The sequence below is a fragment of the Ambystoma mexicanum genome, chromosome 4p, assembly GCF_040938575.1.
Source record: "Ambystoma mexicanum isolate Mex_15411 chromosome 4p, UKY_AmexF1_1, whole genome shotgun sequence".
Lineage (NCBI taxonomy): Eukaryota > Metazoa > Chordata > Amphibia > Caudata > Ambystomatidae > Ambystoma > Ambystoma mexicanum.
In genome coordinates, this window is record NC_090927.1 from 1,136,328,900 (window position 1) to 1,136,356,272 (window position 27,373).

A 27,373-nucleotide genomic window follows, 5' to 3' on the forward strand; every position below is an offset into this window, starting at 1 on the left:
TGAGATGGGGTGGGAGTTTGGGTCTCTATGGGTATGTATGCATGGTGTATGCTTGTTAGTCTGTCTGCTGAGATGGGGTGGGGGCTTTGGGTATTTATGGATATGGTTGCATGATGTATGCTTGTTAGTCTGTATACTGGGGTGGGGGTTTGGGTCTGTATGGATATGTATGCAAGGTGTATGCTTGTTAGTCTGTCTGCTGAGATGGGGTGGGGGTTTGGATCTATATCGATATGTATGCATGGTGTATGCTTGTTAGTCTGTATGCTGGGGTGGGGGGCTTCGGTCTGTGTGGGTATGTATGCATGATGTATGATTGTTAGCCTGTATATTGGGGTGACGGTGTTTGGGTCTGTATGGATATGTGTGCATGGTGTACCCTTGATAGTCTGTATACGGAGATGGGGAGGGGGAGGGTTCGGTTCTGTGTGGTTATGTATGCATGGTGTATGGTTGTAATTCTGTATGCTGAGATGGGGTGGAGGGTTCGGGTATGTATGGGGATGAATGCATGGTGCATGCGTGTTAGGCTGTCTGCTGAGATGGGGCAGGGGGTTCGGGTATTTATGGAAATGTTGCATGGTGTACGCTTGTTAGTCTGTATGCTGAGATAGGGGGTGTGCAGTCATAAAATCGAATAAATAATGTCGAATTACAAAAAATTCGAAGAAATAATGTCGAAAAAAAAAGTTTAATGTTTTTTTTTTTTTTTTTGGGGTTCCGCATGTAAAAAAAAGGTCAAAACAAAAAACAAAAAAAAGGGGTTGGGGGAACCCCCTCATTTCAAATAAAAAACCTAATAAAAAAGAAATTGGACTTTTTTTTTCGACATTCTTTTTTCGATTTTTATTGTATTCGATTTTATGACTATAAACCGAGATAGGGGTGGGGGTCTGGGTCTGTATGGATATGCATGTATGGTGTATGCTTGTTAGTCTCTGTGCTAAAATGGGGGTGGGGGTTTGGGTATGTATGGGTATGTATGCATGGTGTATGCGTGTTAGTCTGTTTGCTGCGATGGGGTGGGGGGTTCGGGTCTGTATGGATATGTATGCATGGTGTATGCTTGTTAGTCTGTCTGCTGAGATGGGGGTGGGGATTCGGGTCTGTATGGATATGCATGCATGCTATATGCTTGTTAGTCTGTCTGCTGAGATAGGGGTGGGGGGGTTCAGGTCTGTATGGATATGTATATATGGTGTATGCTTGTTAGTCTGTACGCTAAAATGGGGCTGGGGGCCAGGGTATGTATGGGTATGTATGCATGGTGTATGCTTGTTAGTCTGTTTGCTGAGATGGGGTGGGGGGGTTCGGGTCTGTATGGATATGTATGCATGGTGTATGCTTGTTAGTCTGCCTGCTGAGATGGGGGTGGGGATTCGGGTCTGTGTGGATATGCATGCATGGTGTATTCTTGTTAGTCTGTATGCTGAGGTAGGGGGTTTGGGTCTGTATGGGTATGTATGCATGCTGTATGCTTGCTAGTCTGTCTGCTGAGATGGGGTAGGGTGGTCGGCTCTGTATGGATATGTATGCATGCTGTATGCTTGTTAGTCTGTATGCTGGGGTGGGGGGTGTGGGTCTCTATGGATATGTATGCATGGTGTATGCTTGCTAGTCTCTCTGCTGAGATGGGGTGGGAGGGCTTGGTCTGTATGGATATGTATGCATGGTGTATGCTTGTTAGTCTGTCTGCTGAGATGGGGGTGGGGGGATTACGGTATGCATGGTGTATGCTTGTGAGTCTGTATGCTGGGCTGGGGGGGTTCGGGTCTGTATGGGTATGTATGCATGGTGTATGCATGGTAGTCTGTCTGCTGAGATGGGGTGGGTGGTTTGGGTCTGTATGGGTATGTATGCATGGTGTATGCTTGTTAGCCTGTATGCTGGGGTGGGGGGTTCGGATCTGTTTGGGTATGTATTCATGGCGTATGCATGTTAGTCTGTCTGCTGAGATGGGGGTGGGGGTTTGGGTCTGTATGGATATGTATGCATGGTGTATGCTTGTTAGTCTATATGCTGGAGTGGGGGGGTTTGGGTCTGTATCGGTATGAATGCATGGTGTATGCTTGTTAGTCTGCTGAGATAGGGTGGGTTGGTTTGGGTGTGTATTGTTATGTTAGCATGGTGTATGCTTGTTAGTCTGTCTGCTGAGATGCGGTGTGGGGTTCAGGTCTGTATGGATATGAATGCATGGTGTATGCTTGTTAGTCTGTATGCTGGGGTGGGGGGAGTTTGGGTCTGTATGGGTATGTATGTATGGTGTATGCTTGGTAATCTGCTGAGATAGGGTGGGGGGTTTGGGTGTGTATCGATATGTTAGCATGGTGTATGCGTGTTAGTCTGTCTGCTGAGATGCGGTGCGGGGTTCAGGTCTGTATGGATATTAATGCATGGTGTATGCCTGTTAGTCTGCATGCTGGGGTGGTCAGCTTGGGTCTATATGGGTATGTATGCTTGGTGTATGCTTGTTAGCCTGTATGCTGGGGTGGGGGGTTCGGGTCTGTATGGGTATGTATGCATGGTGTATGCTTGTAAGTCTGTCTGCTGAGATGGGGGTGGGGGTTTGGGTCTGAATGGATATGTATGCATGGTGTATGCTTGTTATTCTGTATGCTGAGATAGGGGTGGGGGGCGTTCAGGTCTGTATGGATATGCATGCACGGTGTATGCTTGTTAGACTGTATGTTGAGATGGGGTATAGGGGGTTCGGATCTGTATGGGTATGTATGCATTTTGTATGCTTGTTAGTCTGTCTGCTGAGATGGGGTTGGGGGGTTTGGGTCTGTATGGATATGAATGAATGGTGTATGCCTGTTAGTCTGTATGCTGGGGTGGCCGGCTTGGGTCTACATGGGTATGTATGCTTGGTGTATGCGTATTAGTCTGTATGCTGGGGTGGGGGGTTTCGGTTCTGTATGGGTATGTATGCATGGTGTGTGCTTGTTAGTCTGTCTGCTGAGATGGGGTGGGGTGGTTCAGGTCATTATGGATATTTATGCATGGTGTATGCTTGTTAGTCTGCTAAAATGGGTCGGGGGGTTCGGGTCTGTATGGTTATCTATGCATGGTTTATGCTTGTTAGTCTGTATGCTGTGGTGGCGGGGTTCAGGTCTGTATGGGTATGTATGTATGGTTTATGCTTGTTAATCTCTATGCTAAGATGGGGGTGTGGGTTTGGGTCTGTATGGGTATGTATGCATGGTGAATGTGTGTTAGACTGTCTGCTGAGATGGGGTGGGGAGTTTTCGGGTCTGTATGGATATGTATGCATGGTGTATGCTTGTTAGTCTGTCTGCTGAGATGGGGGGGTTCAGGTCTGTATTGATATGCATGCATGGTGTATGCTTGTTAGTCTGTATGCTGAGATTGGAGGGTGCGGGACTGTATGGGTATGTATGCATGGTGTATGCTTGCTAGTCTCTCTGCTGAGATGGGAGTGGGAGTGTTCGGGTCTGTATGGATATGTATGCATGGTGTATGCATGTTAGTCTGGATGGTGAGATGGGGTGGGGAGTTCAAGTTTGTATCGGTTTGTGTGCATGTTGTATGCTTGTTAGTCTGTATGCTGAGATGGGATGGGGGTTCGGGTCTGTATGGATATGAATGCATGGTGTATGCCTGTTAGTCTGTATGCTGGGGTGGCTGGCTTGGGTCTACATGGGTACGTATGCATGGTGTATGCTTGTTAGCCTGTATGCTGGGGTGGGGGGGTTCGGGTCTGTATGGGTATGTATGCATGGTGTATGCTTGTTAGTCTGTCTGCTGAGGTGGGGGTGGGGGTTTGGGTCTGTATGGATATGTATGCATGGTGTATGCTTGTTATTCTGTATGCTGAGATGGGGTGGGGGGTGTTCAGGTTTGTATGGATATGCATGCATGGTGTATGCTTGTTAGTCTGTATGCTGAGATGGGGTATAGGGGGTTCGGATCTGTATGGGTATGTATGCATTTTGTATGCTTGTTAGTCTGATGAGATGGGGGTGGGGGGTTTGGGTCTGTATGGATATGTATGCATGGTGTATGCGTATTAGTCTGTATGCTGGGGTGGAGGGTTTCGGTTCGGTATGGGTATGTATGCATGGTGTGTGCTTGTTGGTCTGTCTGCTGAGATGGGGTGGGGTGGTTCGGGTGATTATGGATATTTATGCATGGTGTATGCTTGTTAGTCTGTCTGCTAAAACAGGTCGGGGGGTTCGGGTCTGTATGGTTATGTATGCATGGTGTATGCTTGTTAGTCTGTATGCTGTGGTCGCGGGGTTCAGGTCTGTATGGGTATGTATGCATGGTTTATGCTTGTCTGTCTGCTGAGATTGGGCTGGGGGGGTTTAGGTCTGTATGGATATGTATGCATGGTGTTTTCTTGTTAATCTGTATGCTAAGATGGGGGTGTGGGTTTGGGTCTGTATGGGCATGTATGCATGGTGAATGCATGTTATACTGTCTGCTGAGATGGGGTATAGGGGGTTCGGATCTGTATGGGTATGTATGCATTTTGTATGCTTGTTAGTCTGTCTGCTGAGATGGGGGTGGGGGGTTTGGGTCTGTATGGATATGAATGCATGGTGTATGCCTGTTAGTCTGTATGCTGGGGTGGCCGGCTTGGGTCTACATGGGTATGTATGCTTGGTGTATGCGTATTAGTCTGTATGCTGGGGTGGGGGGTTTCGGTTCTGTATGGGTATGTATGCATGGTGTGTGCTTGTTAGTCTGTCTGCGGAGATGGGGTGGGGTGGTTCAGGTCATTATGGATATTTATGCATGGTGTATGCTTGTTAGTCTGCTAAAATGGGTCGGGGGGTACGGGTCTGTATGGTTATCTATGCATGGTGTATGCTTGTTAGTCTGTATGCTGTGGTGGCGGGGTTCGGGTCTGTATGGGTATGTATGCATGGTTTATGCTTGTTAATCTGTATGCTAAGATGGGGGTGTGGGTTTGGGTCTGTATGGGTATGTATGCATGGTGAATGTGTGTTAGACTGTCTGCTGAGATGGGGTGGGGAGTTTTCGGGTCTGTATGGATATGTATGCATGCTGTTATGGGTCGTCGTTCACCCCCCTCTGTGCGCAAAACCCAGCCACCTGCACCTCTAGCACTTCGACTTCCTAGTGCAACTACCAGAATGAAGAGGAGATTTGTGGCACTCCCCAAAAGAATTCGGCATTATGCTGCCCCATTTCGTGCACGATGGCAGCTGCCGTGGAAGTTAGCGAATAGAAAACTACATTCCCCAGCAAACCTGGCTCCGTACGGTAGTTTGCCGGTAGAGCCTCGCATTGGCTTGCCCCGCCTCTCTCACTGATGTAGTCCATGGAGACAGCCAGGGCGCCGCTTCTGTTTACAGCTACTCCCGGCATTTAGAAGCTCCATCTTCAATTGCTGAAAACCTCCTTGTTCTTACGGTTTCGACTCGGACTGTTTACTGGACCCTCTATTTTGGAATACCCTTATTGAACTGCCTTCCCGTGTACCGAACCTGTTTTGCTTCACGGACCCCGCTAGAAAAAGTTTGTCTTTGTTATTGTCCGCTAGTGTACCAGACCTTGCCTGCCTTCGACTTCCTATCTCAGGAATAGCCATCCTGACTGGCTGTTCTGCATCGCGCCAAACCTCACCTGCCTTCCACCTACCTTCCCTGGAACTACCATCCCGACTGGTTGCTGTCATCATCCTTCGTTCATCAGTGGTAAGACTTTTTGCTTCAAACGGAACATTTGGAAAGCCCCTGTTTAATCCGTGCACTCAAGGACGCTCTGCAGCTGTGCACCATCCCGAATCCAGTGCGACTCTCGTGCCGCCCGGGTATTAGCATCCTCCTACTAACATTTCCTTTTTCTTATTTTATCCCTGTCGTTGTGTTCTAAGCTACTCAAATCCTCCATTCATTCTCCACTGGTAAGATCCTGTCCACCTCTTGAATTGTGTCTTAGTTTAAGCCAGTTAGATACTAAGTCTTGTTATATTCCTAGGTGATTCCCGAATTGTGCTGCTCTTCTATTCCACGGGGGGAAAAAGCCCAGGTATTACATTAGTTAGTAAGGCTTACAGGGGACAACTGTTACCTTCGTGTTACTCACTTGTTATTTTTCCTTTACAGCCTGGTTCGTGGCGGTGCGCTTTCTCCCCGCCCTTCTGGGTGATCAGTCCCCTTGTCTGGTTAAATACAGCAAGTGGTCATATCATTTTGAAGGTCTTATTCCCTCACAGAGAGGAGGCTTGGGTAGAGGCCCTACCCAAAGCTCTTCAAGCAACTTCCTGGGTTTTGGATACTCCCTGGTTCCACGCACTCATCTCACCGGTGAGTAACACATGGTGTATGCTTGTTAGTCTGTCTGCTGAGATGGGGGGGTTCAGGTCTGTATTGATATGCATGCATGGTGTATGCTTGTTAGTCTGTATGCTGAGATTGGAGGGTGCGGGACTGTATGGGTATGTATGCATGGTGTATGCTTGCTAGTCTCTCTGCTGAGATGGGAGTGGGAGTGTTCGGGTCTGTATGGATATGTATGCATGGTGTATGCATGTTAGTCTGGATGGTGAGATGGGGTGGGGAGTTCAGGTTTGTATGGGTATGTATGCATGTTGTATGCTTGTTAGTCTGTATGCTGAGATGGGATGGGGGTTCGGGTCTGTATGGATATGAATGCATGGTGTATGCCTGTTAGTCTGTATGCTGGGGTGGCTGGCTTGGGTCTACATGGGTATGTATGCATGGTGTATGCTTGTTAGCCTGTATGCTGGGGTGGGGGGGTTCGGGTCTGTATGGGTATGTATGCATGGTGTATGCTTGTTAGTCTGTCTGCTGAGGTGGGGGTGGGGGTTTGGGTCTGTATGGATATGTATGCATGGTGTATGCTTGTTATTCTGTATGCTGAGATAGGGGTGGGTGGTGTTCAGGTTTGTATGGATATGCATGCATGGTGTATGCTTGTTAGTCTGTATGCTGAGATGGGGTGAGGGTTCAGGTCTGTATGGATATGTATGCATGGTGTATGCTTGTTAGTCTGTCTGCTGAAATGGGGGTGGAGGTTCGGGTCTGTATGGATATGCAGGCATGGTGTATGCTTGTTAGTCTCTCTGCTGAGATGGGCTGGGAGGGTGTCATGACTCTTACCCCTGGCCCTCACTGGCAAGTCAGCCTTCCAGTTAGGGCAAGGTAAAAGGCCTTAAAACCTCATCCGAGACTCTCTTGGAGTCAGTCCTGGCACCTTTGGAACCAGGCTCATAACGATCATGAAGACCAACATTAGAATGGGACTATTTAACTTGTGGGGTCCAACATGGAGGCACACAAATAGCTCAGTTACAAGGAAGTGAACTATGCGATCTAGTCTTTTGGGTGTGGCAGGCATGCAACTACTTTACCTGGACTACTTTGGGTGTGGCAGGCCTGGGACCATTTTATCTGGTCTACTTTACCTGAGACTATTTAAACCGCACCCAAACAGCAGAACATGCTTCGCGTTATTCTGCTGTGGGCAGCGTAACGCTCATCGTGTCCAGTTCTTTGATGCCAGCTTACCTGAAACCAAGGCCCCGCAGAGAGAGAAAGAACACTATGAAACTTACCTGGAACAGTATCCTGTCTTCAATCCATTGCCGACTTCAGTTCCATTCACCTGAAGGTACGAACTCCATCATCTGGCAATGCATGCATCCTGGAATACCATAACCTGGAAAGAGGAGAAAGAAAGACAGCATTAGTAAGCGTTTACTCACGTTTCCTCCCGATTGAAGAAAGCCACAAAATTCTTACCTGTATAGTCATCTTCTGGTCAGTATCATCGCTGGAACATTACGGCCCTCGGCGAGGAACATCGCGACCTGCAAGGAGAGAAAAGACACAGGTTAGCAATATAAAAGGCGAAACAGCGCTGCTCATCGCGCATTACTCACCGGACTGCATCATGCACACTGCACTTTTGCCTCCCGGCCCATGCTCGCTTCAAACTGCATGACAACACCAAAATACCTTTCTATACCTAAAAGGAAAGGAGCAAGACATTATTATTCGAAGTAAGAGGAACATAGAACTGCATGTAAAGACTGTAAAGCAGCAAACCTACGGAGTCGCAGCAGGCCTGGACTCCCACAGGGGAGCTTGTACCAGTGAAGTAACTTGGTCGCTGCTCGCCCTCCACATCTATGCACCCCTGCCACAAGGAGCAGGACGGAGAATCCATATTTTACAATATTAAGGTGAGGAGAAGGCCGAAGGGGGAGGAAGGAGTTGAGGCCAAGGGAGGTTGGAAAACATAAAGACAATCTGGTATTGAATCCAGCTCTCCTATATTGCAGACCCATCTTTACCAAGGGACCGGGAGAGGGTTCGAGAGTGCAAATCATCCAACCAGGGCTGGGTGGCATCCCCGTGGATACCAGGTGAGCGTAACAGATGGTTCGGTCTGTATGAATATGTATGCATGGTGTATGCTTGTTAGTCTGTATGCTGAGATGGGGTGGGGAGTTTGGGTCTGTATGGGTATGTATGCATGGTGTATGCTTGTTAGTCTGTCTACTGAGATGGGGTGGGGGAGTCGGCTCTGTATGGATATGTATGCATGGTCTATGCGTGTTAGTCTGTATGGTGGGGTGGGGAGATGCGGGTCTCTATGGGTATGTATGCATGGTGTATGCTTGCTAGTCTCTCTGCTGAGATGGGGGTGGGAGGGTTCGGGTCTGTATGGATATGTGTGCATGGTGTATGCTTGTTAGTCTGTAGGCTGAGATGGGGTGGGGAGTTCGGGTCTGTATGGGTATGTATGCATGGGGTATGCTTGTTAGTCTGACTGCTGAGATGGGGGTGGGGGTTTGGGTCTGTATGGATATGTATGCATGGTGTATGCTTGTTAGTCTGTATGCTGGGGTGGAGGGTTCGGGTCAGTATGTATTCATGGTGTATGCTTGTTAGTCTGTCTGCTGAGATCGGGTGGGGGTCTGGATCTGTATCAATATATATGCATGGTGTATGCTTGTTAGTCTGAATGGTGGGGTGGGGGGGCTTGGGTCTGTATGGGTATGTATGCATTGTGTATGCGTGTTAGCCTGTATGCTGGGGTGTGGGGGTTCGGGTCTGTATGGGTATGGGTATGGGTGTGCATGGTGTATGCTTGATAGTCTGTATGCTGAGATGGGGAGGGGGATTTCGCGTCTGTATGTGTATGTATGCATGGTGGACACTTTTTAGTCTGTCTGCTGAGATGGGGGTGGGAGGGTTCGGTTCTGGATGGATATGTATGCATGGTGTATGCTTGTTAGTCTGTCTGTTAAGATGGGGTGGGGGTTTGGGTCTGTATGGATATGTATGCATGGCGTATGCTTGTGAGTCTGTCTGCTGAGATGGGGTGGAGGGGTTCTGGTCTGTATGGATATGTATGCATGGTGTATGCTTGTGAGTCTGTATGCTGAGTTGGGAGGGTTCGGGTCTGTATGGGTATGTATGCATGGTGTATGCTTGTTATTTTGTCTGCTGAGATGGGGGTGGTGTGGTTCGGGTATTTATGGAAATGGTTGCATGGTGTATGCTTGTTAGTCAGTATGCTGGGGTGGGGGGTTCGGGTCTGTGTGGGTATGTATGCATGGTGTATGCTTGTTTGTGTGCTGAGATGGGGGTGAGGGTTTTGGTCTGTTTGGATATGTATGCATGGTGAATGCTTGTTATTCTGTCTGCTGAGATGCGGGCGGGGGCATTCGGGTCTGTAGGGATATGTATGTATGGTGTATGCTTGTTAGTCTTTATGCTGGGGTGGGGGAAGCTGAATGTTTGTTTCGAGGGTCAGATTTGTACGGCGCAGCTCTGCTACAATTTCAAATGACTGCTGTAGTAGGGCCAGCCAATCCCTGCATTTACCACCTTAATCTCAAACCTAGCAGTTTAATATGTTATGCAGCCTGCTATTCCGGATGAAATATCCATCAATAAATGCAAGGCTATGTTCTGTATCTGATCTTGTTCTTTTGTTAATCCTAGGCTTCTCTAAAAAGTATATAATTTGTATGTACTTTAGACCTGGACCATCGTAGTGGGAGCATAACAGTGGAGTTTGTATCTTCCCTGAAGTACCATTGAACCTTCCCTTTACCGTTGGTAATCCATCTCAGTACACAGGTCCCAGGGTGCATTGCATCAGTGTTTGTGCTCCAAAGATGTCCCTGCCAATGTCCAGTGCAGTTAAAAAAGAAAGATTGACCAGGAGCACCGTCAATTTAAGGATGAGTGGACTGAGAAGTTTTATTTCATCGAGTACAAACCTAATGTATACTTGTGTCTAATTTGTCTCGAGCACATAGCAGTCTGCCCAAGGAATATAATATCATCCACCATTGTGAAACAAAACATTCCCAATATAAGGATTTGCAGGCGGAAGCAGGAATTAAGAAAGCAAGGGGAGCTAAAAAAACAGCTGACTAAGCAACATGTGTTTTTGCCCAGAATAAATAAGAATCTGAATGTGCCACCTTTGCGAGTTATAAGGTTGCAGAGCTTATTGCAAGGTCAGCACTTCCTTTCACAGATGGGGGGGGATTTCGTAAAAGCCTGCCTGATGGAGATTTGTGAGGCAGTGTGTAAAGAAAAAAAGATGCTTTTACAAATGTTCCCCTTTCACGGATGAGTATCCAGTGGCGTATTGTAGACATGGCTGACAATTGTTACAGCCAACTGAAAATGCAATGTAAGGATGTCAAGTTCTTTTCAGCTGCCCTTGATGAGAGCACAGATGCAAGTGACACAGCCCAATTCTTTATTTTCATTCGGGAGGTCAATAACCAATGCAAATTATTTCAGGAAATTACTTCTCTGTTATCTTTGCATGGCAGGACTACTGGTGCTGACATTTTTAAAGCCTTTCAAAAAGTCAACAATGATTTAAATTCGCCATGGGATACTCTGGTAGGTGTGACGACTGATGGGGCACCAGCCATGGTTGAGGAGCAAAATGGTTTTATTGGCTGCTTGAAAAGATACTTAGGTGAGAATGCTGTCCATTTAAAAGAATTATCACTGCATCATACATCAAGAGGCAATATGTGCAAAACATTTGAAATTCACAGAAGTCTTGGAGTTCATTGTGAAAACTGTTAATTTTATCCATGCATGCTCTATAAAATCCCAGATTTGTTCAGGCGTTATTTGAAGAGGTAAAGGTGGATTATGGTGATGTTGTATATCAATCACACTGATGTTCGATGGCTTAGCTGTGGCAATGTTCTGAAGCGATTCTTTGCTTTACGGCAGGATATAAAAGCATTCCTTGTTGAAAAGGGAATGGCACTTTTGTCATGCAAGATATTGACTGGGTAGCTGACTTTGACAGGCCATTTGAATGATTTAAATTTAAAGTTACAAGGAAGCCAAAATCTAATATTTGATCTGTTTGAGGCAGTTTGTGCTTTTGAAATAAAGTTAAGGCTTCTGAAAGCCCAACTGGAGAAAGGGATGCTGGTACACTTCCCCACATGTGCAAAGGTTTTCCCCCATGACAAGTATGTAGGTTGGTATTGGCATGTGAAGGTCCTGAAGGAACTGCAAAATGTTTTTGAGAATCGTTTCACACATTTCAAATCACAGCAACCCTCTTTTAAACTTTTTGCAGACCCTTTCTCTGCTGATGTTGACAGTGTGCAACCTGAACTTCAACTGGAAGTGATTGTACTTCAGTGCTCTAGTGCCCTCAGAAATAAGCACACAGAGATGCCTTTATTAGCCTTTTATCAGTCTCTGGACACTACTCAATTCCCCAATCTGTCATGAGAATCATTAAAGATGGTATCTATGTTTGGCAGTACTTACATTTGTGAGCATGTTTTTTTCCAAATTAAAGCTCAATCACCTGCGAGATCTTCACTTGCGGGATAAAAATCCAGTCACCCCTGAGCAACAGTCTGGATTCGGAGAATGCCAGCTCATACCTAACCCTCCATAGCTTTTTCAATGCTGTCTTTGCTTCATCGGTCCTTAGCGCCAAGGTGTCCACCACAAGCCCTATTGTGGAGCAGCTCTCGGGATGCTGAAACACTCGTCCTCTGCTGCGGCCTGTTCCAGTTCATGGACTGCCACAGAGTTCGGGGTGGCCGTCTCCACCACCAGCCGGATGTGCTTATCGGCCTCCTCCGCACTGATGTGCTGTGGCCCTTCTGGTTCCCCCCTTGGGTGTCTGGACAGGTAGTCGGCTGCATTGTTGCTGCTGGGCCGGTACACAAGTGACACCCCATACTCGAACAGGGCCAGTATCCATCCCCCAATCGGTGCCGGCGGCTTTGAGTATGACCCCGCCAGTATGGGCAAAAGGGGATTGTGATCTGTAACCACCATCACCGGCCTCCCCAGGATGTACAGCCGGAAGTGACGACAGCCCCATAGGACCGCCAAGGCCTCTCTCTCGATATGAGAGTACCTCTGTTCTGTCTCAGACAGCACCCTGCTGGCATAAGCGACAGGCCGGACCTCCAAACTGGCGTTGATCTGAGTGAGCACAGCACCCAGGCCAAATGGGCTGACATCAACCACAATCTGAGACTGAAGAGACGGATCAAAGAAAGCTAATGTATCCTCTGCCATCAAGGCTCCCTTTACTTCCTCAAAAGCGGCCTGATCCAATGGCCCAACTGCCAGGTGACATCTTTCTTAGTCAGGGCTTGCAGCGGCTCCGACCGGGATGCAAGGTTCTTGATGAACCGGCCACAATATGGGGCCATTCCCAGAAAACTTCGAACGTCTGACACGTACTCCGGAGGTCATGCCTCCACAATGTCCTTTACCTTGCGAGGGTCCGGTGACACACCCCCTTCTTTGAAGACAAAGCGGAAAAACTTGATCTTAATTTTCAGGAATTCATACTTGTCACTGTCTAGTGTCACTCCAAGAGATTGAAGTCGCTCAAGGGTCCTTGCCAGCCTGCCCAGGTGTTCCACCTCTGATCGTGCAAACACCAAGATGACATCACTTATATTCAGTACTCCCTCCAGATCAGCAAGGGCACAGCAGATAATGTTCTGAAAGACCTCTGCAGCCGATGAAACCCCAAAGCTCAGATGCTTGTAGCGGTAGAGACCACGGTGAGTGGTATAAATGTTGTTATGTACCTCGAATCGGGGTGCAGCACCACCTGATGATAACCGGCCCTCAAATCCAGTTTCGAGAAGAACCGGGCTCCTTGCAGTTCAGCGATGATGTTATCTATGGTGGGGGTAAAATGGCCTTCCCTTTTAATGGCTTTGTTCAGAAGCCGCATGTCCACGCATAGGCGTACTGGCTGCTTAGGTTTCTGGGCTATGACAATAGGCGAGACTCACAGTGTTGGGCCTTCCACCTTCTCGATGATGTTCAGTTCTATTAGACTGTCTAGTGCTTTATTCACCAAGTCCACTGGTGTAACAGTGGCCCCCGCACCTCCCATGGTGCGGGGGCCCCACTAGCACATGTCTTGGGAGGGTGCCCTATTTGGAGAAAAAAAATATAAAAATATGTTTTCACATTTTTTTATTATTTCTTTTTGAATACACTCTGCATTCATAAAGAAATAATTTCTGTAACAGAAATTGTTTTTTTATGAAGGCAGAGTGTCTACAAAAGAAACTTTCTTTTTGAAGTCTGAGGGCTCCCCCCACCCCATGACATGGAAGACCCCAGGCTGGAGGCCTTCATGTCATGGGATGGGGAGCCCTATGACTTCAAAAAGAAATAGTTTATTTTTGAAGTCACTCTGCCTTCATAAAGAAATTATTTCCGTTATGGTTTGGTCCTTAATGGAAATCCTTTCTTTATGAAGTCAGAGTGACTTCAAAAGAAACAATTTATTTTGAATTAATAAGGCTCCCCTCAACCCCATTACATGTGTGTGTATTTTGAAAGGGCATACACTTAAATGTGTAGGTGGCTGCCTTTGTGAGTGTATGGTGAAAGGGTGCACACAAATGTATGGTTGGCTGGGTGTGCGTGCGTATGTGTACAGTGAAAGGGTGCACACTTAGGGTGGCTGCCTGAGTGTGCCTGCATGGTGAAAGGGTGCACACTTAAATGTATTGTGGGAGTGTATGGTGAAAGGGTGCACATTTAAATGTATGGGTGGGTGCCTGGGTGTGTGTGCCGTGTGTGTGCCTCTATGGTGAAAGGGGGCACACTTATATGTACGGTTGGCTGCTTGGGTGCGCCTGTATGATGAAAGGGTGCACACTGGGTGTGACTGTATGGTGAAAGAGTGCACACTTAAATGTATGGCTGGCTGGGTCTGCATGTGTGTATATGGTGAATGGTGTGTGTTCCTGTGTTCAGGGGCGCAACAAAACCTACATTTCGAGGGGGCTGATCCTTCAAATGTTGGGTGAGGTGCTAACTTCACGGGTGGTGGGGAGGGGCAAACTTATTTGTGTGAGGACATCTAACTTCTTTACGCATTTAATGAGACTATTCTAGTGAAACTTCAATGTTACAAGCAGTTACCTCTCTCCTTTAAGTCTGAAAGCACCCACATATGGACAGCTGTGAGAATGAGCAGCCTCCTGTTCCCTCTCTACCCTTCCAATCACTCCCCTGGCATGCAAGTACTAAACCCACATGACGATTTAAATTGCTTAAAAAATATGGTATTTGAATGCAGGTACTAACAGTGAAATGCTTTACGTTAGTAATTGCTGCACCCTTTTTAATAGCGAAACCCAGGTGCAGTTTAACATCTGTGTCCTGTTCTGCCAGGCAACTGCTCAGAAAGACAGCAAAGTTGAGTCAAAATAGCCCAACATTTCAGGGGGGAAGTGCTGAAGCCCAGTCAACTCAATGGTGTGACACCACTATGTGTGTTTAATGCCTTGATTACTTATTGGTAATCATCATTACTCCTAGCCCTATTCTTCCTCATCCCTGTACTTGTGTATGAGGCAGTCCTTGTGTATGAGGCACTCTGGCTCATACACAAGTACTGGGATGAGGTAGAGGTGCATGTAGGGAATGCCTGACTCCACTACCTGTAATCATCATTACTCCTAGTCCCACTCATCCTCATCTCGGTACTTACCTATGAGGCAAGGAGCCCAATATGTGAGCTCTGGCACACAGAAGAGGGATGTGAAGATAATTCTGGGCCAAGGAGTTGATTTTGGAGGTTGGGTTGGGGGTGGGAGGGAGAGGGGATGTGTCGGGGTGGGATTGTCTGATAAATCATAATGGTTGTTTATGTCCATGCTAAGCAGGCATGATATGTGGTATTAGTGGCTAGAGTCATTTTGGTGCAGTCAGTCAAGTTATTCCTCAGTTTAGTATGACTTTTTTTTTTACTGCTCATTTCTGATAAAGCAGTCCTGCTAAGTGTAATTACCTGGCTAGACTGGCATTTGGGTACTGCCAGTCGAGCCATTTCTTACTGCAGCATTGTATATTTTTCTGGGCATCTGTGACAAAATTATATGATATAAGTCATTTATAACATGCCTGTACACAAGTGTTTTTAGGCGTGAAAAGACAAGGGAGGGAAGACGGAAGGAGGACAAGACAAACAATCGTATTAAGCCTTGTGTCATTCAGATCATGCAAGTGCGAGAACGAGAAATGCAAGGGGAATGGGAGGGGGGAAGTGCAAGGAAGAGAGGAGGCAAAAACAGGGCAGTAATGCTCTGAGTAAGTGCAGTGCAGCTCTCGGTAGAGCAAAGAGGACAAGGGACTGTAGGGTTACAGTTACAGCCCCTAAGTGCGTGGAGGCCTGGAGGCAGTGCAAGGGTGATTGATCAAGAAAGAGCCTGGACTCAGTGAGACTCTGGGGGTAGCCAAGCAACCAGTCACTACAGCAGACAGGTAGGTCAGGTAGGTCAGCAGGGGAGGGAGAGAGAGAAAGCAGAGGAGAAGAGGAAAGTTTTGAACTGCTTCCGGAACTTCAGGTGGTCCGCTCAAGTTTGAGAGGGACAAGGAGGCCATTCCAGAGGGAGGCACCTGCAGATGAGGGATCTACCCCCACTCACTGCCTGGAGAAGCGTCTAACCCATATAGAGTTTTAGATAGCTGGGGGAAAGTCTCGAGAAGGAAGGTATTTTGGAAGAGAGCATTGGATGTAGTGTGGGGCCCAACCCCAGAAAGCCTTGTGGACAATGCAAAGGGTCTTGAACTTGATCCTTTCAACCACTGAGAGCCAGTGGAGAGATTTCAGGGCTGGAGAGATACAATCCCTGGGCTTGAATCCAAGGATAGTCTTGCAGTCCTGTTCTGGATTAGTTGCAGAAGGCGGAGAGTAGAGGAAGGCAGATTAAGAAAGAGGTTGTTCCAGTAGTCCAGCCTAGAGAGAACAATGGCTCTGGAGACAGTGAGCTTCTGGGGGAAAGTGAGAAAGGGAAGAGTCCCTTTGAGGAGGAGTCGCTGGTAGTGGGACTTCTTGGCAACGTCCAAGATGTGAGGAGAGAAAGAGAGAGTGGAGTCGAAGATGACACCAAGGTTATTTGCCTTGCAGGAAGGCAAAGGAAGAGGGCCAAAGGTGGGTGGACAGAGAGAGGGAAAGCATGGGCAGGGGTCCCAGCAAGAAGGATCTCTGTCTTACTGGCATTAAGTCAGAGTTTGTTGGAGGTGCACCAATCCTGAATCATGGATAGACAGTCAGGAATGAGCAAGGGAGGAGAGGAGCCTGAAGGAAAGCTGAGTGTCATCCGCATAACACTGAAAGTTAGAGGAGAAGGTAGAGATCAGGTGGCCAAAGGGGCCAAGTGGAGTTTGAAAAACCAGGGTGAGAGGATAGAGCACTGGAGAACGCCACAGATAGAGAGAGAGGTGGAAGAGAGAAAGGGACCAAGTTGGACCTGGGAGGGGCAGTCCAAGAGGAAGGAGGTCAGCCACTCCAGGGCCTGATCCGTGATGCCCAGGTTCTCACGTAGTCGAGTGATCAGGATGGCGTGGTTGACTGTGTCGAAAGTAGAGGAAAGATCACGGAGGATTAGGACAGAAGGAATACTGGAATCAAGGTTAGAGAGCAGATCTCCACAGGTGTTCAGGAGAGCAGTTTCTGTGCCTCTGGCAGCTCTTAAGCCAGACTGATGGTCATGGAGACAACCAACAGAATTAGTGTGGATAGTAAGCTGGGAGATGGCCAGCTTTTCCAACTGTTTGCCCAGGAAAGGGCTGATGGAGATTGGGCAATAGTTTACTGGCAGGTAGGATTGGCAGACAGCTTTTTGAGCAGTGGGTGTACAAGGGAGTGACGGGACAGGGGAACATTCCAGTGGCAAACAAGTGATTACAGAAATCGGCCAAGGCTGGAACGAGGGTGTCAATATGGTCCTTGATGGTTCAGGAGGAGCACCTGTTTGGACGACACTTTCATAGATCGGGCTTGTCTTCAAACCTTGTCAGGTGTTGTCAGTGAGAAAGAGGAGAAAGGAGGAGGAGAGGTAGAGATGGCCAAAGGGGGGGACAAGAGACGGAGAGGAAGAGGAGATAGAGGACAGGATGTCTTGTGTTTTAGCCAGAGCCATACAGAGGGCCTGGGATGGAACAGGAGATGTAGAGACCGCAACAGGATTGACAATTTCCTTGCAGATTTTAAAGAGTTTGGCCGTGTTGTTAGAGGCCACAGAGACACAGGCTTAAATGTGTTCTCTCTTCTTGATGAGTGTTATTGCTTCGACTGGAATTTTGATGCAACCAGTCCAGGTATGTCTAAATGTGGCCTGGAATGCTTTACTGTAATGTTATTACGTGTCTACATTGATCTACATTGTGCAGCCATTGGGACATGTTTTCAATGTAGCATGGCATTTTTAATTGCATAGCATTAATGTTGCTGTGCATTGTTGTGGCTTGCTTGTATTGGATTACCCTACAAAACAATTGCAAACACTCTTGCTTTTTAGCCAATTTTTCTCAGCAAGTGTGCTCTACATTGCATTAAAACACATATTGGGCCTCATTACAAGTGTGCCAGTCCGGTAACAATGGTGCCGGTAAGTCTACTGGCATTGTTGTTACCAAACCGGCACACTATGGGTCTGCCTGCCAGAGTTGCTGTGCCTGGGCAAATCTGACCCTGCCGGGCACAGCGGCCATGGTAAGCAGACTGGAATGGGGACACCAGTACCATTATTAACGGTGCCAGTGCTTCCGTGTTCCCTATTCCCATAGAGTCCTATGTGACTCTATGGGAATGGGGATTTACAGAATTACCGGCACCTGACTTCCCAGCCGCCGGGGTTGCAAAACCCTGGTGTTACCGGGAAGTCAGGCAGCAGTAATTATTTTCAGGTCTAGTTGCAACCCGCCGGTATCACCGGTAGGGTTACTGCCAGACCTGTAATGAGGCCCATTTATATATTTCTCCTAGTACAGTGTGCGGCATGCCCCTTCAGCAGCACGTTCATGCATATTGTTCAAGCGTAATCTAAGCCCGCCCAGAGTGTGGCACAAACCGTGATTTGTTGCAGAGTTGTTGGGGGGGGGGCTCTGCATGGCTCGCAGGGAGGACCCCACATTTTGTGTTACACCACTGACCAAGTCCCACAGATGGAATGGGACCCTGCGATGCTTCAATGCATTCGGTTGGATAGACTCATTGATATGGAGCCTCATCAAGTCACCAGCCATGTGCCCGATGCCCTCAAACAGATGATTGTATTTCTCCAGGAGCTCCTGTACATCCTCCACGTAGACAGAGTCGGCAAAGCTCACAATGCCAAGCGTCTCTGCCGCTGCACAGCTCAGCAGGGTGTTACTGCTGACGGTCGTAGCATAGAAGCAGTCACTGATCGACGCCTCGCCATGTCCCACACGGGCTACAAATGCCCTGTCCAGTGGGATGGGATGTGCCCCACCAAACTTAAAAATACATGCTTTGAGAGTCAATAGCTTCGGCATTCATTCCATGGCATCATAGTGCTCACGCGCCATGACATTGACCGATGCACCCGTGTTGACCAACACCGGGACCGATGATCTGTTCACCTGCACCATGCACCATGGCTGTCTCCTGTTCTTGGACTTCAGAACACCCACACTTGACACAAAGAACACATTCTCCTCCTCCTCATCATCGTCTTCCTGAGTGTCACCTTCCTCCCCTTGATCGACTTGAGCGACATTCGGCGGGCATTGTGGCTGGAAGAATCCCGCTCACAAGGGTCCTCCCGAGACCACGACTGGCAAGGGAGCTCTGCACATTTGGGCGTAGTGGTCTGATGTCCCACAGCGGCCACATGATTTCCCCTGCACATGTCATTCTTCAGGACGTGGGAGGTCATATCCGAGTCCATTTATTTTGTGCCACGGTCACCCAGGTTACCACCTGCTCGTCTCGTGCTTCTGTTGCCCTGGGCCTGGCCAACTGAACAGACCTCTTCCGACTTTCCTGGGTGCACCACCACTTCCATTCTGGATGCTCTCACCTCGGACACCTCCTGACACCGCCCCAGCTCCAAAATGCAAAGCAGCTTAATTCCTGGCTCACGCAGCACCTGCCTGCGCAGCTTGCCTGACACGCACCCCTGGATGAGTTGGTTGCAGATCACTGTGTCTGAGTTTTCCCATGCACACGGCAGAGCCAGTCGGCGCAACCTGCTGTAGAAGGTGTCCAATGTCTCGTCATCTTTCTGGCGGGTGGAGCACATGACAAATCGTTCATAGTCAGTGTTCCCCAATGGCATGAAGTATTCCTTCAGAGTCCTTAGCGGAATCATAAGATGCATTGGGTGGTTGCAGGGACAGAAACACCTCATGTATTGCTGGTCCCGCAGAATACAGCAGTGTTGCGACCTTGCTGTCGTCGTTGGTCTCACCCGTGGCTCTCAAGTAGATATCCAGCCTGTCGATCCACATTTTCCATCTTGGCCCCAGACTGGACGGAGCACCTGAAATGTCAAATTCGAGCATTGGTTGAAGAGTTCTTGATGTCTTATCACAAGCGGTGCTTGGAGCACCGGAGGTAATGTGGCCTGATCGGCCTGCATGATAGCGAGCGCACAGGCACCCCACCCAGACTAAATGGGGCCGCAACTCACCAGCCTGCACCCAGAAGATGAGTGTGACAATGTCCACCAGGCACTGTAGCTGCTGCACACTGATGATAAGTGTGACAATGTTAATGATGCACTGCTCCTGGGATCGTCTGATGACTCCTCTACCACCACACAACAAGAAGACCTAGACTGCCTTCCCAGGCACCATGGAATTATTATTTTTTTAATTGACAAACTGGATTGTGCCAGGGATGCATCTATTCCAGCAGTGCCCAATTTAGGCAGATGTTACTGCCAAGGGACTTCCAAACCACTCCAGTGGCTCCAGAAATTGAGCAGGGTGGGTCCAGGGGAACAGACAAAGAACTGCAGGCTTCCCCCAGGTCCTCACCTCATATTCAACATGAAAAAGAACTTCAAAATCACAGAATGTGCATTATCAGCTGTTCCGCTGATAAAGTGTCCAAAAATTCAGCCCAGATGGCACACAGGCACTCTACAATAGAGCCGCAACCATCCTGAGCATGTATCCCAAAATGGCGGCCAAACCATGTGGCTCTGCCCCTCTCCGGCGGCAATAAGAACGGTGAAATAATGATCAAAGAAAAGAAAAAAATGCCACTGCCTTCACCGCCGTGCCCGGGTTAATTAGATTGCATGCTTCGTCGCCACTGTGATGTGTCTCCGTTACCTGAGTGCCGTGAGCCCCTCCCACCACCAACAAAGGCCAGGCACACACACTTGTTGCTGGTTCGGACTCCCCGGTCGCTCTGCCATGGCAGGGAATGCCCACTTTCTTTATACTGCACGCAGCGGAGTGCAACGTCACTCCGCCGCATGCATTTGCCCTTAAAGGGGGAGCACCACAGAGTTCATGTGAAAACAGGTAACAAATGAACATTACTATGCAGTTTTAAAATCTTTCAGCAAAGAACACACATACACAAAAAAAGTCAACCCGGAAATTCCCATGAACATTAAAACCAATATCCTACTTCACTCAAGTCTCTCATAGCATATTTAGATAGCCAGATCAAGAGGAGAAACTTTAACATTGTACAGCAAACGTAACTTAACTTGAATGAAGTTCCTTTCTTTAGAATTAGAATTTTCTTTTCCTTCACTAGTTTTCTTCTTTTAAATCTTGACTTCTTACAGCAGATATTATTTTCTTCACAGGATTTCTTGGCCTGAAAACTAAGGAAAAAACAAACATGACCTGCTCGCTTGAAAACTATAATGAAAGGCAGTTTAGAACGTTGTCCATTGCTCTTTGTCCTTCCATCCTCCAATCACGACTCCAGTTTCTTTCCTCCATCTTAGCTAGGGAGCCCACCAATACACAGAATACTCAAGTTAAGGCCCAAACCAACTCATAGGAAACCTCACAGCAATATTGTTCAAAAGAGTGTATCGGACAATTAGACTGAACATTATTAATCACCATTTGAAAATAAAATAAATGGAAAAAAAGTGATTTAAAGTACATTTAATCTTCCGAGAGACCTCTAATGTGCATGTATTCTCCCTGACAGAGTTCTGCATTTGTGTTTCCTCTCCCATGTTTCTCTCTATCTCTCATCTCATCTCTCCTTCTTTCCCTTACATTCCACATTCTTCAGCCCAACAATCCCTCTACCAGCTTTACTCCCATCACTCCTGCAACACATCCCTCTATCCCTTTTCCCCTCAACCCTCTTCATTATCCATTAGCCCCTTTCATGTTCTCTAATGCCCCCTCTCACCCTCCTGCCCCATCTCCATTTCCATGCCACTATATACTCTCCCCCTCTATTCCCTTATAACCTTTCTCCATATCCATATCCACATGTAACTTCTCCCCTCCACCCTACCTCCCTCCTCATTCTCTTTCCACCCTCTGCCCCCTTGCCTCTCATCTCAACACATTAAACCCCTCAACCCCATTTCCCCCATTTCCCTCCCTCTTTCATCCAAGCCCCTTTTGCCCACACCTTCAGCGTGTTCCCTTTCCTATCCCAATCCTGCACCTCCCTCAAACTTCCTCCCTTACCCCTGCCATAATCTGCTTTGCCTCATCTTTCCCCAACTCTCTTATCCCTTTTGCTCTGTCATATGTTCACTATAGTTCCACCACTATCCTTCCTCTCCATATCATTGTCTCACCTCTTTATTCACTTTCTTCTCTTCCCTTTCCTTTTTTCTGCCTCCCCTACATCTCTCGCCTCCATTTCCCTTCCCTTCTATCATCCCTTACATCTTCCTCTATGCTCCTCCCTCCATTCCCTGTCCCAATGCCCTTCAACTCCTATCACCCTAACCCCCTTCTGCTCCATCCCTTCACCTCCCTCCTTTCCATTCTAACTCTAACTCAACCATCTAACCTGTAAAATTCCCTCTTGACCCCTGCTTTTCTCTCTTTACACCATTTCCCTTGCTCTCTTATCTCTTCCTTAAGTCTTTCCCATCATCTTTATGATGACGACATACAGCTCTTTCTTTCTTTCTTTCTTTCTTTCTTTCTTTCTTTCTTTCTTCCTTTCTTTCCTTCTCTGTTTCGCTCTTTCGTTCTTTCTTCCTCTTTTTGCTCTTCTTTCTCCATTTACACTCAACTCTTACTTCTAGCGTTCTCGCAATTCAGTCGTGGATGTCACCCACTTCCTCCATCTAAATCCTTCCACGAAAGCATGTCTTTTCTTCCCTACCCTGACTCAGCTTCCACCTCTGCTTTTCCCACTTCCTCTCTCCCCATTTCTCTATCTCTCTGGACTCTTGTTGTTATTCTCGATTCTTCTCTTTCTTTCTCCTGTCACCTGCCTGCTCTTTCCTGCTCTTGTCCATTTCAGCTCCTTAATATTCGGAATGTTAGACACAGATTTCCTTTACTGCCACTAAAATTATTTTTCTTCTCTTTTTTTCTCTCATCTGTTTTACTGCTCCTCCCTTTGTCTATGACTTCCTGCTGCCCATGTCGCTTCTCTTCCTCCCATCTAAAACTCTGCTATATGCCACCTCTTTCCTCCATCTTCCTGCTGTTTTATTGCCCCTTTTCTTGCCTTGCTTCATTGGCTCCCCTTTGAGTCAAGTTTGCTATGATATGATATGATATGATATGATATGATATGATATGATATGGCATTTGTAACGCGCCTATACACAAGTGTTTCAAGGCACGACGAGGCAGGGAGGGGGGAGCAAGGGGAAGACAGACAACGATCCTACTAGGCCAGGTGGTATTCAGACCGCGCAAGTGCAGGGGTAGGGGGAAGGGAAAAGTGCAAGGGGAAGGGGAGGGGGGAAGTGCAGTACAAGAAAGTAGAATAAGTAAATAAATAGGGCCAGCTGGTGGCAAGTGCAAGGCAAGTGCAGACAAATGCTGGGAAAGGGGGGGCTGTAGGGATACAGAGACAGTCCCTCAGTGCAGGGGTTGCCAGGGAGGCAGTGCAAGAGGAGAGTGGCTGGGCGCAGGACCGAGGTCGGTGAGAGTGGCCCAGTTGCAGATTCGGTGCAGATTCAGTCGAGAATTTAGCAGGGGAGAGCGAGAGAGAAAGCAGAAGCAAAGAGGAAGGTTTTGAGGTGCTTCCGGAACCGGAGATGGTTCTCCTCAAGTTTCAGGGAGGCAGGAAGGCTGTTCCAGAGGGAGGCCCCTGCCACGGCGATAGATCGACCCCCAACTCGTTGCTTCGAGAAGCGGCTGACCCTGAGGGAGTTGGAGATGGATGAGCGAAGGGCTCGGGAAGGAAGATATTTACGAAGGGAGAGTTGAAGGTATTTAGGCCCCAGGCCCCAGAAGGCCTTGTGGACAACGCAGAGGGTTTTGAACTTAATCCTCGCAGCCACTGCGAGCCAGTGTAGAGATGTCAGTCCTGGAGAGATACGGTCCCTGGGCTTGAGGCCAAGGACAAGTCTCGCAGTTCTGTTCTGGATGAGTTGCAGGGGGCGGAGAGTGGAGGCAGGCAGATTTAACTTTCTCTATGTGTTCTTTAAATGTCTTCATGATATTGCCCCTTCCTATCTTTCCTCTCTTAGTACTTTCTATGTCAATCCCACTCTGTTTGCTCTCAATCTCTTTTTCTTCTCGTTGTGCCTCGTCCCAATTGTGCTCATTTCTGTTTCGCTCTTCCTCCCTCCTGGCCCTAAACGCTGGAATGCTCTTCCTCTCCCTCTTTGATTGCTTTCTTCTTTCACTGTTGTTCGTTCACGCCATAAAACTCAACTGCTTACTTCTCAATTAGTGTTCTTCATTTTGCTCTATGTGATTTTGTACCGTCTTATTTTTATACAGCGCTTTGGTGTGCATCCCTATATGAAAATGAAAAAAAACGTGTGTGCTTTTTCTGCAATTCCAGGTCAGTGGTGGCAAAGGCTTGAGATATTGTTGTTCTATGTACAACCTATGCTGTGAACATACTTTTGTTAATGGAGACGTGGATTTCTCTATCCTCAATTGTTGTATTTTATATTTTTGCACCAGATCATTTTTGTATTCGCCATATTGATCATGTGCACAAATCGTGGGATACTCCCGTCCCCTGCACTCTATCAATGGCTAAAGATGCCAAAAATGTAAGTCAAGTTTACTGTTGTTTTCCCTAATGTTATGATGTATTCTCTATCATGCAGTGAGGTATAGTAATGTCCAGTTTTATTTGTTTTCATCCAGTAGATTTATTTTAAAAAACAGTAGGACACTCCAGTGAGACCTACTGCCTGGTGCTACTGTGCACCTGAGATATTACACGCTGATTTCGTAACTAGGTGACACCATCCCCAGGCAAAATTGTACCTGTTGATTTTGTGCCACTGCAATACTGTGCCCCTACAATACTGTGCCCCTGCCATACTGTGCCCCGTGATACTGTGCCACTGCAATATAATGCCCCTCGGATATTATAACTCTGTGATACTGCACCCCTTTCATTGCGTCTTTCCACACTAAGCCCCAATACCATTCTAAGCCCGGACACAATTTAAGACAGGCAGTTCCCTGTGGGATTGATGTCATCCTCCAACCAACACTATACAAACATCCAGTTTGGCCAGCCCAACAAATTACTGCTTAAATAGGGCTACTCACTGAAATGCCAGCTGACTTGGACTATCAACCAAGAAAAGAATCTATCGCTCATAACTTCAACGATTGAACAACATGCCATTGGGTCCCTTGATATCCAGATAATCAACTATGAAAGACAGAGAACATTAACCTCATTAAAACACCCCAAATTCGAACAAGAGACAACCAACCAGCAAACCCACAACCCAACAATAAAACACATCAACAAAATGCCCCATTCTCGGAAAGACTGACACACAAGAAGGTACCATAAAAGAACAAACCACAGTGAAGAAGACCAATCATCAAAACTGACCACCTCAAGGAACCATGAAACAGCAATAAACTCTGCATTGTACTGCTTCTTGGAAGAGAGCACTTTTGCGAGAACACAACAAATATCACTATATTTGTCACAATACCTATCTACCTACAACTCCTCTCAACAACTAGCCATCCAAAAACATCCCAACCACACAGGGAGGGATGCTGCAAACAGGATTGACAGACCTGAGAAGCATGAAAAAAATGCAAAAGAGCCAAGTGGCTACACACACTGTTCATCACTAAAAGCTGGAGAAAGAACAAGATTCATCATTAGTACCCGGCGAGAGACAATCAGAATGCAACAAGCATTCTGATTGGCTCTCACAGGGTCATTACCCGGCCGAGAATCCTTTGATTCTCGGCCGAGATTCCATCCGCCTTATCCTCCGCGGGAGCGTGGCAGCCCCTCAGCCAATGAGGAGGCTCGAAGCGGGGCCATCCCCGCTCCGAGCCTCCCCACAACTGAGAAGCTGCCTTCGCCCCATGCCGGGGACTCGGGTAAGTTTTTCTTTTTCCTTCCCTCCCTCCCTCCTCCCTACCCCACTTACCTTTTTGCTCCTGCGTCCCCGCTGGGCAACGATAGCAGGCTCCAGCAGTGTGGAGACTCGGAGCGGGCCATCCCCACTCCGCGCCTCCACACGGCTGGAGGCTTCCATCGTCCCCCAGCGGGGACGCAGGTACGTTTTTTTATTTCTTCCCCTCCCTCCCTTCCACCCTCCCAACCCCACTTACCTTCTGCTTCTTTTTTTTTCCTTTTTTTTTCGGGAGCGGACGCGCTGGGAACACTTGTGTTCCCAGCGCGTCCGCTCCCGATGGCCGCCATGGAAAGGGAAAACGGACTCTGTTTTCCCTTTCCTGGCGGCCATTTTTTGCATTTTTTTTTTCTGTTTCGAAACGCAGCAAAACAGAAAAATGCCATTAGCACCCCGACCCAATGGGTCGGGGTGCTAATGGCAATAAGACCCTCAGTGGCAAGCAAATACCACCGTAGGTAATGCCCGGGGGCTTCGTTAAGGCCCTTGCTACGCTCGGGCCTATAACTACGGCCCCTGGCATTACCTGGGGCGGTATTGGCCAGCGGCCTCGGGTCTTATTGCCACAGTATACACCCACAGACAACTTAGAAGACCACATCAACTGAAAAAGCAACATTCGGAAACTACTTAATGAAGAAATGGAAGCAATAAAAGTCTGCCACACAACTCGCACACCAAAACCCAACTCAAAATCAAAAGGCAAGAAGAATCCATCCCACATCAATTTACAAACACCGCCCTTAAAGTACGAGCAAAGATCAGAAAACAAAATAGTCAAACTCAGGTCAATATCAAAGCACAGCACAGATATACACAATCTCCCCAGTGAAGGCACAACAGACAACCTATTACTTACCAAAACCTATCTAAAAGAAGAGTTCCAGGTAGTTCACACAAATCCCTACCCAACAATTTCAAACTGAAACAAGCAAACAGAGATGGACAAAGAGGAGGAGGTCTCACCATTGCATAAGAATCACCTAAAGATCACAACAGCATCATCACTAAAAATCCCAAATTGTAAATCGGCTCTCCTCCATCTAGCTGTGGACCAGCAAACCAATCTTTAATTCCTACCCTCTACAGACCACCCAAATACAACCCACCCTCCACATATGCATTTGTAGATGCCATAACCAACATCTCCATAAAATATGACCACCTGATCATTTTAGGAGAATTCAATATATGGTTTGAAAAAGAAAACACCAACTCAGCTAAATTACTTACATTACAACTATCAACAATGCACCTCCAACAACACCTAAATGCAATTTTCTATAAAAGAAACCTGTTTACTACTGCACGCCGAATTCACATTCACTGGAATGACCACCTTATAATACCTTTTGTGATCCACCCTACAACAATAATAAAAACAACCACCTAAACACCTCTCCAATTAAGAAAAGAAACTGGAAATCCATAAACACCATTGATCTCAACACCAGACTCGAATCCACAAAACCATCAAGCACCGTCTTATACACATTCCACACTGAAGAAAGAAATGATGCAATCCAAAATGGATCATAAAAGCCCTAGATGATGTCACAC